This window comes from Papaver somniferum, chromosome 1 (genome assembly GCF_003573695.1).
Source record: "Papaver somniferum cultivar HN1 chromosome 1, ASM357369v1, whole genome shotgun sequence".
NCBI lineage: Eukaryota > Viridiplantae > Streptophyta > Magnoliopsida > Ranunculales > Papaveraceae > Papaver > Papaver somniferum.
The window spans coordinates 109,064,258-109,074,708 of record NC_039358.1 but is presented as its reverse complement, the minus strand read 5'-3'; the positions used below and the strand labels follow the sequence as shown (position 1 = coordinate 109,074,708).

The following is a 10,451-nucleotide window of genomic DNA, read 5'->3' as shown; positions in this document are numbered from 1 at the left end:
AACCATATCAATACGAACACTCCCTAAAGGTCTATGAGTAATTCCCCAAGCATGGCTATTGAAGAATCCAACCAAGCCTGGAACATCTATTTTAGTCGCATCATAGAACCGTTCACGAATGAGTGTTTTGTTTTTTAACACTAGGTACAGTTCGCGAGCCGCAGGGTTGAGAAACCTAGCACCAATACTAGAGTCAAGGAAGGATTTATCTCTAGTTTGTTGGCTTGAGCTTTCTACTTGCCTAGTTCTTCTTCTACTCATGATTGCAAAAGTTACAAGAATGAATTGGAACACTTACTTGGTTTGCGAACTGTTTCTAATGGTAGAGATGCAAACTGTTGACAACCACAAAAACCATTCATAACCCAAAGTACGCGAGCTTCTCCTGAGTTCAATGACTCAAACCAATATTAATTTGGTTAAGAATTGAAGAATCGATGAATTCAGAAGAGAGAACTGTTTGGTTTCTTCTTCGTTTGCGAACTACGGAGGTGAGGAAGAAGGGTGAAAGAATCGAAGTGATTCTTTTTCTCTTTTATGTGTCGACTGAAACTAGTTGACACGTTCGAGAGCTAGATTCGTTCGTGAGACGGTTTTGGTTCAAGATGTGTGAACCGCTCATGTGCAACCCAAGGGTTTGTTTGGTACAAACAAGGAGCAATAGCTCAACTTTATTTGTTTTGTGTTTAGTTTTTGTAGAAACAAAAATTATTTTTGCACAACATGACACCAAGAAAGAGCTTCTTTCCAACAGTTTTTGCAACTCAAAAAATTGCGATCCTTCAAGAGTCTGATTTTTATAAGTTTATTAAAGAGTCTTAGCAGAACCCAAAAATTGTTGAGTAACTGATTTCTCTTCCTCCAACTTATTTGAGACAAATTTCATAGATAGTACTTACATTTGCAGAGGAAAATCCCTTCAATAGAAGATGTCCTGGCATCTTCAGTGATAAAGACAATGTTATTATATTGATAGAGAGGATCAATAATTAAGCTCTGAATCAATTCATACTTTGAGGTGGCATACCCAGATGACTGAGTTTAAAACTCGTCTTGTAAATCATTAATTTGTTACAGCTGAATGAGTTGCACATAGGAGGAGCATTTCTCTCACTGATTAGTAAATTAATATCGACCTCAACATGAATATTATTTCTCATAACTTGATTTAGCTTGTCAAGAGATTCTTGTTCTTTCTTGAGGTATAACTCAACATCAAGAGATAAGCTTTCAAGTTTCTTTTCAAGCCCCGAAAACACTTCAAGGGATTTTAAACCTCGTGGAGGTTTAAAAAGAATTTCTTCTACAGATTTAATTAAATCAGTTATATGGAAGAGAATTCTGGAATTCCTGGATCTGGTGGTGCATTTATTGAGATAGCAATTCTGTCCATAGAGTCAGATCGCTACAAACACAGACTTGTAAGGTCTTGAACGTGTTTGCCTTCTCTGATACCAATTGAAAAAGCATGGGTACAACAACCACACCCAATATTTTGATTAGCAATCTGTATAGACAAACTACAATATACTTTCTAGAGAATCAACTAGACAGTCAAACTCAATCTACATAAAAAAGTATATTAAAAAGTTTATATCTCAATCTCTCGATTTGATATATACTCAAGCAATCTGCGAGTCTTTATCAAATACTATAGAGATAACTTGGATGGTACCAAAGACCAATATCCAAGTGTCAATCAATTTAAATCAACAACCAAAAGTTCGGATATTCTAATTGATTGAACAACGCACAACCTGTGATATTTAAACTATATAAAAAAATATAATGCGGAAAAGAAATAACACAGACACCAGAATTTTGTTAACGAGGAAACCGCAAATGCAGAAAAACCCCGGGACCTAGTCCAGATTGAACACACACTGTATTAAGCCGCTATAGACACTAGCCTACTTCAAACTAACTTCGGTCTGGACTGTAGTTGAACCCCAATCAATCTCACACTGATCCAAGGTACAATTATGCTCCTACGTCTCTGATCCCAGCAGGATGCTACGCACTTGATTCCCTTAGCTGATCTCACCCACAACTAAGAGTTGCTACGACCCAAAGTCGAAGACTTTAATAAATAAATCTGCATCACACAGAAAAGTCTACGGTAAGAGATAAATCCGTCTCCCACGAATATACCTACGAGTTTTGTTCCGTCTTTTGATAAATCAAGGTGAACAGGAACCAATTGATAACCCGGACTTATATTCCCGAAGAACAGCCTAGTATTATCAATCACCTCACAATAATCTAAATCGACGCAGCAAAAAAAGATATTGCGGAATCACAAACGATGAGACGAAGATATTTGTGATTAATTTTTATCTTGCCTATCAGAGATATCAATCTCAAGCCAATCCTTATGATTGTACTTGTACGATAGAAATAGCAAGATCAGATCACACAACTATGAGAAAGTAGTATCGGTCTGGCTTCACAATCCCAATGAAGTCTTTAAGTCGTTAACCTGGTTTAGAGAAGAAACCAAAGGTTAAAGGAGAATCGATTATATCTTACACAACTAGTATCACACGTAAGGTGTGGGGATTAAGTTTCCCAGTTGCTAGATTTCTCCCTTATATAGTCTTTCAAATCAGGGTTTGCAATCAATGTTAGCTTGGTAACAAAGCATTCAATATTCACCGTTAGATCAAAACCTGAATAGATTCAAGATAATATTTCTCAACCGTTAGATCTAAAACTTAGCTTGTTACACACAAATGAAAAGTACTATTTTGGGTTTATGTAACCGTACCCAAACATGTACATTTGTTGGTTCAACAATAGTTAACCAATGGTTAGCCATATGAGCACTTTCATATCAACCATGTTCTTCTTCACCATAATTAGTTCAAATGACTCAAATGAACTAGTTAGAGAGTTGTTCAATTGCAAGGAAATCTTATGTAACTACACAAGACACAGTCGAAGCAAAAACAATTTGATTCACTCGAATCGGTTCATGAAATTTATAGCCACAGTTTGCATTTAGCATTCCTTAGTTAATATGAATAAGTTCACAAACAATCGTTTTTAGATGTAACCAACTCAAGTTCGCGGACTGGGTTCGGGGACTTAAGTTCCCGGAAGGAGTTCACAAACTCCAGCAGATTTTCTCGGGTTGAGAACTTCCGCCAGTTCGTGGACTGGGTTCGCGGCTCTTGTTCTGGTTCTCTTGATCAACAAAGTTCGCAAACTTCGGTTCAATGAATAAGGACTTATACATATATGTGTTTCCACAATAATGCTTATATCCACCAATGATTATATAATCTAAACTCTCATTTCAATCATTGAAACATTCTCAGGGGAGGTTATATAGTTGTTATTCACAAACCATTTTTCGTCAGAGCAATTTTCAAAGTGATTGAAACATAACATGACTTTCGTCACTAGGTAAAGATGAATTTGGCTAAAGCGAAAGCTTACCAACACATATTTCGAGAAATAGATAGGCGAGACAAACTCGGCTCGAAATAGCAAATGTGTATAATCAAAGTCTATATAACAAAATGACTTTTGTCTCAATAATAGGAGATAGAGTAGATAGACTTTTGAGTGATAGATAAGTTCAAGTCTCCACATACCTTTTAATCACTGAAGATCCACCAGTTCCTTGAGTAGTCCTTCGTCTTGTATGATGATTTCCATGGAGTTCTTGAGCTCAACTACACTTTCTATCCTAGTCCGAGACCTTAGCTATAGTAGGCTAGAAATCAAGACTTATAGTTTTGATCACTATAATTGACAAACATGTTTGAGACAGCAACACATGCGAGTTTCACCGAGCAATGCTCTAACAGATGTAAGATATTACAAAACGATTTTCACATGATTATCTTTTGACTTTCGTCAAGAATATAACATGAACTTGGTTAAAGCGAAAGCTTACCAACACATATTTCAAGAAATATATAAGCGAGTTAAACTCAGTTCGAAATATCAAATGTGTATAATTGAAATCAATATAGCTATACGACTTTTGTCTCAAATAGGAGATAGAGTATATAGTGATTTCCTTGGTTCTTCAACATTACTTGAAATCTTCGTCACTTCCAAGACTCCAGTGATTCTGAATGTGTTCAACTCAGCATCATAGTTGTTGAATATCCGTAGCTATAACAATGAGAAAATACTAGCTCCGAATCATTGTTATAGTATTATTATACAACATCAAAGTCCAATTGTATCACAACTTTGACAACAATACTACGGTGATATGTATCACTCCCCCTTAGACAATACTTCATCTCACATGAAAACCACTTCCCCTTACATAATGATCCGTAAACCATATGTATTTGTAGTGTGAACTACACATTAATTCTCCCCCTTTTTGTCAATTTAAATGGGCAAAGGTACGAAAACTAGTGGGACCATAATGAAATTCTCATAGAGATACTTCATGACTAAAAAAGAACATATCAACTTTGTTTCTATGATTTCACATAGTCGAAACTTAGCGTATTCATCAAGGAGTTTATAAAGATAGAAGAAAACTCCTACAATATTCACTACACCTATTCAGTGATTAGTAACTAAAATTCGTAACGAACATGAAAATTTCAGTTACGAAAGTTTAGTAACGGTTCAAGTTCAGTTACGAAATAAAATTACTGACGGCCCATCCCATGTTACTATTAGAAACTTCTAGAAAAAAATCGTGTGCTGGGTAACACCTAAGTTTACGCGTGCTACATACGTGTGTGAAAAATCTAACCCTAACTTATATTTTTTTCTCTTTCATTTTCATTCATCCACAGCATCGCAGCCTCCATGAGGAAAACATGAACAATCTCTCAATCTCTCAGGAAGGCTTGTTTATCAGAAACCTTCATCTCCGTCTATTACTCTCGATCTTTCAGTATCTCCGTCTCTCGCTCTCAATCTCTCTTCCTATTTATCGGAGAAGATTCATTAAAATCAACAAGAAAAAGAACTTTTCTCTTTGTCCTGGTATCTCTACCTCGATTCAAAGGTAAAGCATCCTTTGAGTTTTGTTCAAAATCAATACTTCTATTTAGTGATTTTAGAGCTGATTGCGTAGGTTTTGATCTTGTTTCTGACTAATGTTGTTTGTTTGAAGTGACGAAGAAAACCTAAAATCCAAAACACAAATTTATCTTCAAACATCAAGATGAATAACTGACGATGATCAAGATATGGGTGGTTGAGGGTATTCTATTGTTTTATCGATTACACCCCAAAAAATTCAATTAGGGTTTCCAATTTTGTGCTTTTAGGTGTTTCTAGATTTCGTTTACTGAACTTTCTTTGTTGTCTGTGTGTTCGATTTTCAGATTTATATCTCTCTTTGTTGTTTGTGTGTTTAATTTTCAGATGAGAAGGATGAGTTATATACTGAACTCTGGCATGCTTGTGTTGATTCTCTTGTTAACATTCCTCATGTTGGTGACAAGTTTTTCTAACTTCCTCAAGGTCACTTGGAACAGGTTATGGTCGAAATTGTGTACATGTTTACTGTTACATCAATGTTAATAGTGACGTTAAGTCTTATTATTTATGTTTGATTTGGGTTTGTAGGTTGAAGCATATACCAATCAAGAATTTGATATACAATTGCCAAAGAAAAATTTTCCTTCACAAATTCTTTGTCGGGTTGTATACGTGCATTTAAAGGTATATGAATTTCTCTATGAGTCTCAATATACCACAGTATTATGTGTTCAAACTAGTTAATTTTCATTTAGTTTTCTTAGATTTTTACTTTGGTGGGGATACTTGTTGTTTCAACTTGGTGTTACAGGCTGAATTAGAAACTGATGAGGTGTTTGCGCAAGTGACTTTGCTTCCTGAGATGATGGTCGGATACTCATTCAATTTGCTTGTGTGGTTGTTTTATCTGGACTCTGCATGTGGCTAATGCTTTGCAGTTTGCATCTTTACAGGAAGAGGTGTCTGGTATTGAGAAGGAAACTTCTAGATTTTCTACTGGGAGCCATTCACGTTCTTTTTGCAAGATACTGGTGGTTTTTCTGTTCTAAAGCGGCATGCTGATGAATGCCTTCCTGTGCTGGTTTGTTTTCTAATCGAAATTTATAAAATCTTGTATATGCTACACTAAACCCGTTCCCTTCAGGAAAATTTAATATCACATAATTTTTTGTGTATCTGTTTGAAGCTAATTGGTTGATTTCTTAAAGGTTAGGTAAACTATTTGTTTTGTCATGAGACATATCTCAACAGTTGTCGTCGCAAGAACTGAAGGCTAGGGATATTCATGGGTTAGGGTGACACTTTCTCCATATGTATCGTGGTAAGTTGGACTCTACCTTGATTATGAATTTTCTATGAATTCAGTCCATTATGGAGTCAGTATTTTTTCAGTACTAAATATATCTGGCATAATGAAATCATACTATGTTTTGTTAATCAATACCGATTGTTCTGCATAAAATGCCACAAACGATGTAGCTAGTGATGGTAAGGCTTTATCGCTCATTACTTGGAAATGTTTGGTTTAAGAATGTGTACATATATAACTATGATGTTTCGATCTGTTTGATATTGTAGTATGGGGTGGGTGTTAGAGATGGTGGATGTGGGGATATACATCAGTAAGGAATGGTACTGGATATGGTAAAGGTGGTGATTTGTAGTAGTAAAGAACGGGTACTGGATGTGAGCTACTTCCAAGATAGTGGTGGTGGTGACTTGCAGTAGTATATGGTGGTGGTAAGTTGTAGTAGTAGTTCTGGGTTGGTACTGGTGATGGTGGTGTGGTGACTTGTATAACAAGGAGTAAGTTCTAGAGATGGCGGTGGGGTGGTGATTTCTTGCCGTATGTGGCAGGTGTTGGAGGTGGTGACCTGTAGTATAATGGACTTAGTACTGTAGATATTATGACTTTGATTGTCACGAAAAGAAGCTACGTTGGAAATTTAAGATGTTTATGCAATTTGTTTCATCCCTATTTAGTTGTTATGATGGACACCTATGTATACTGTATTGACATGTAATCACTAAGTATGTTGATCATTTTATCCCTTGTTAACTCCCTTTGTAGGGATTTAGCAACATGTTAGTCTGTGGCCTCTTTTTTCAGTATCTCTTAATACTTGATCACTTACTTTACTTTTGTTTACTTTGGCAGGGTTCAGAATGGCTACTGAATGTGCACTGAAGATCTCTCCTTACAATACAATTGTAATTCAGAAGCTGAAATGGATAGATAGCAACATCAGAAGAACTAGTGCGCAAGTGTTGGTTTGCTTTCAGGTTCTGGTAGGAGAAGAAGTTCTTGGCACTGCTTTTGCAGAACTCTAGCCATCTCTTGTGGCATCTAATCATGTTTGATGAACTACTGAAGAAGAGGGCATCGGGTAATTAACCATTACAGTTTCTTCCATTTTGTTGCAATAGAGACTCTAAGTTGTATCAGTACTCAATCTTATGTATTACTTGTTGTCTTGTCTTATGAAATCCAACAAGCTCAAATGTTTTGTATTGTGTCAATACGTTGTGCAAGAGTTTGCGAAAATCTATTTCTAAATCCATTGTTTTCTTCCTTGCAGACGAAGCAGTTATCAGGATTATTGAGGACAAGCGAATATTGAATTAGATAAAGAAATAAGTGGATTCAGGTAATCTTGTTGGTACTGGTGGAACTCTTAGAATTTAAGATGAGAAAAGAGTCATCTGCCTATACTTAGCAGTTATGAATCACCTGACAGTTGAACCTAAGTATCATTGAACAAATTGATAAACATATATATAATGATTTGAACAATGTTTGCTTCCATTTTTCTTTGTGGAATGAGTGTCTAGTAGAGTGACTTCTTTTGAATGAAATGTGTTAGAACATAGCTCGGTTGACCTCGCATGCGTTGCTATCTCAAGCATGTTTGTCAATGTTAGTGATCAAAACTATAAGTCTTGATTTCTAGCCTACATAGCTAAGTCTCGGACTAGGATAGAAAATTATAGTTGAGCTCAAGGACTTCACGGCGATTCATCATACAACAACGAAGATCTATACAAGGAACCGTGGAACCTCATCAAAAAAAAGGTATGTGGAGATTTGAACTTATCTATCACTCAAAAGTCTATCTATTATATCTCCTACTTCTTATGAGACAAACTGTACCTTGAATCGGTGGGAGACTGATTGGGGTTCAACTATAGTCCAGTCCGAAGTTATTTTGCAGTAGGCTAGTGTCTGTAGCAGCTTAATACAGTGTGTATTCAATCTGGACTATGTCCCGGGGTTTTTCTGCATTTGCGGTGTCTGTGTTATTTCTTTTTCGCATTATATTTTATATAATTGAAATAATACAGGTTTTGCGTTCGTGATCATCAATTGGAAATCCAAACTTTGGTTGTTGATTGATATTGATTGATCCTTTGACATTGGTCTTTGGTACCGTCCAAGTATTCCTTGTATTTGATAAAGACTCGTTATTGTTTTTAGCTTGAGTAAAAATCAAATCAAGAGAGAGATATTAACTCCTTGAGATTCTTTTATCTAGATTTAGTCTGACTGTCTAGTTGATTCTCTAGCAAAGTATTTCGGAGTTAGTCCATACAGATTGCTAAGCGAAATATTGGGTGGTGTTGTTAGACCCCCGCTTTTTCAATTGGTATCAGAGCAGGAAAACACGTTTAAGACCTAACAAGTCTGTGTTTATAGTGATCTGACTCTATGGACAAAGGTAATATCTCTATTAACGTACCACCAGTCTTCGATGGCTTCAATTACTTATGGTGGAAAATTGATATGCGAACTTTACTTCAATCGCGTGATTTTCCATCATGGGTATATGTGGTGAATGGTTATGATGCGCCCGTTGTTGCAGATGGAGACGGAACTGTTCCCAAGAATATTGGTGAATATAATGCTGTCGAGATTCTTGTTGCAAAGCAGAATTCTGAAGGGTTAAATGCTATCATACATGCCATTGCCCCAAGTCTTCAACACCATGTGTCTAATTGCACTAGGTATAAAGATGCTTGGGATATCTTAGAAACTGTATTTGAAGGAAACTCCAGTGAAAAGGAAGCTAGGCTTCAAAACCTTAATTCAAATTGGGAGAACCTTCGTATGGCAGATGAAGAAACATTTAATGAGTTTAATCACAAAGTGTCTGAAATTGTTAATGCATCTTTTGCATTGGGTAAGACTATTTCTGAAAAGGACATTGTGATGAAAATTCTCAGATCGCTGCCATCTAGATACGAGTCTAAGAAGCATGCCATCGTTGAGGGGAATAACCTCAATAATCTTTCAAGAAACACCTTGGTTGGGAAGCTAAAGATATTTGACCATGAGCATACATCCAAAGTCGGTAAGGATGTTGCTTTTAAAGCACATAAGAGCACTAAATTACTTGCCAAAGGTAAAAGTGTTCATGTCTCTGAGGATGATCAGTCTGAGAATGATTTTTCAGAAGAAGACCTTGACAAGTCGGTCTCCTTGATCACAAGACAGTTTAGGGATCTTTTATTGAAGAGAAGTAAACGGTTTTTCAAGAGAAAACCTAGGTCATCAGACAAACCTCACGGTCGCGTACCTCCTAAAAACAGGGATGCTGACGAGGCTGATGACGAGGACATGCTTCAGTGCTTTAAGTGTAAGGGTTTTGGCCATTTTGCTAACGAATGCCCAAATCGTAGAAAATACACTGGGAACAAAGGTCTAGCTGTAACACTTGATGAAATGTCTGAAACCTATGATTCTGATGAAGATAAGAAATCAAGTGTAGGGCTCCTTGGTGAAAACATCGATTTTGATACTTGTAGCAATACATATATCAACCTCAATGGGTTCGGAGAAGAAGGAAACCCAATCAAGCTGGAAGAGTCTCTAACTGGAAACCCTGTCAGTAATGTTTCAGGATCTACTGTATGTCTAGCTGCTTGCACATCTCAGATGCCTGAATACTATCCAAGTTTGACGTTCTCGTTTTTTTGATGAAGGGACACGAACTATCAAGGTGTTACAAGTACAAGCACCAAATAAGGCACGCCAGCAAACTTCAACGAAGAGCAGATCGATTAGCAAGGAAGCTGAAACTTTCTCAGAAGACCGCCGAGGTATGTAGGATCTTATCTTCATCTAAGAAATTGGTTTCCAGGGATAGAGTAAGACCATTTCAAAAGAAAGTATGATCGAATCGTTTTGATAGACAAAAGTCTAAAGATTCCTCCCTTGAAGAAAAAGATGGACAAATCGTTGATCATCGCAACACAACTTGATTGTGTTGTTGGGAAAATCTTGTCTCATGTGCCTGATCGAAAAGAGACAAGATTGAGTGCTGATTCAGGCTTCAGTAAAGTTTTTCCTTCTTTTTTAGATTTTTTATTTTTCGTCTATAAAATAAAATAAAGGGTTATTATCGACAATTCTACTCTTTATAGGGTTTTAGAGTTGGGCGTATACGAACCTGTCAATAGGTTTCGAACCCTACATTCCTTTTTCC

General features: G+C 36.5%; 1 long non-coding RNA gene across 4 annotated transcripts; it reads left to right on the top strand.

The window, feature by feature from the left end:
* The first annotated feature begins 4,774 nt into the window (after positions 1 to 4,774).
* Positions 4,775 to 7,772, top strand: LOC113296059. Of its 4 annotated transcripts, none has more exons than XR_003332962.1 (9): positions 4,775 to 4,990; positions 5,099 to 5,188; positions 5,353 to 5,465; positions 5,557 to 5,652; positions 5,780 to 5,836; positions 5,922 to 6,049; positions 6,182 to 6,289; positions 7,127 to 7,355; positions 7,548 to 7,772. It is a non-coding gene; the product is annotated as an uncharacterized LOC113296059 (long non-coding RNA). The 4 variants fall into 4 exon arrangements; XR_003332963.1 differs by having other exon boundaries at positions 6,177 to 6,289; XR_003332960.1 differs by having other exon boundaries at positions 5,922 to 6,289.
* Positions 7,773 to 10,451: the final 2,679 nt, after the last annotated feature.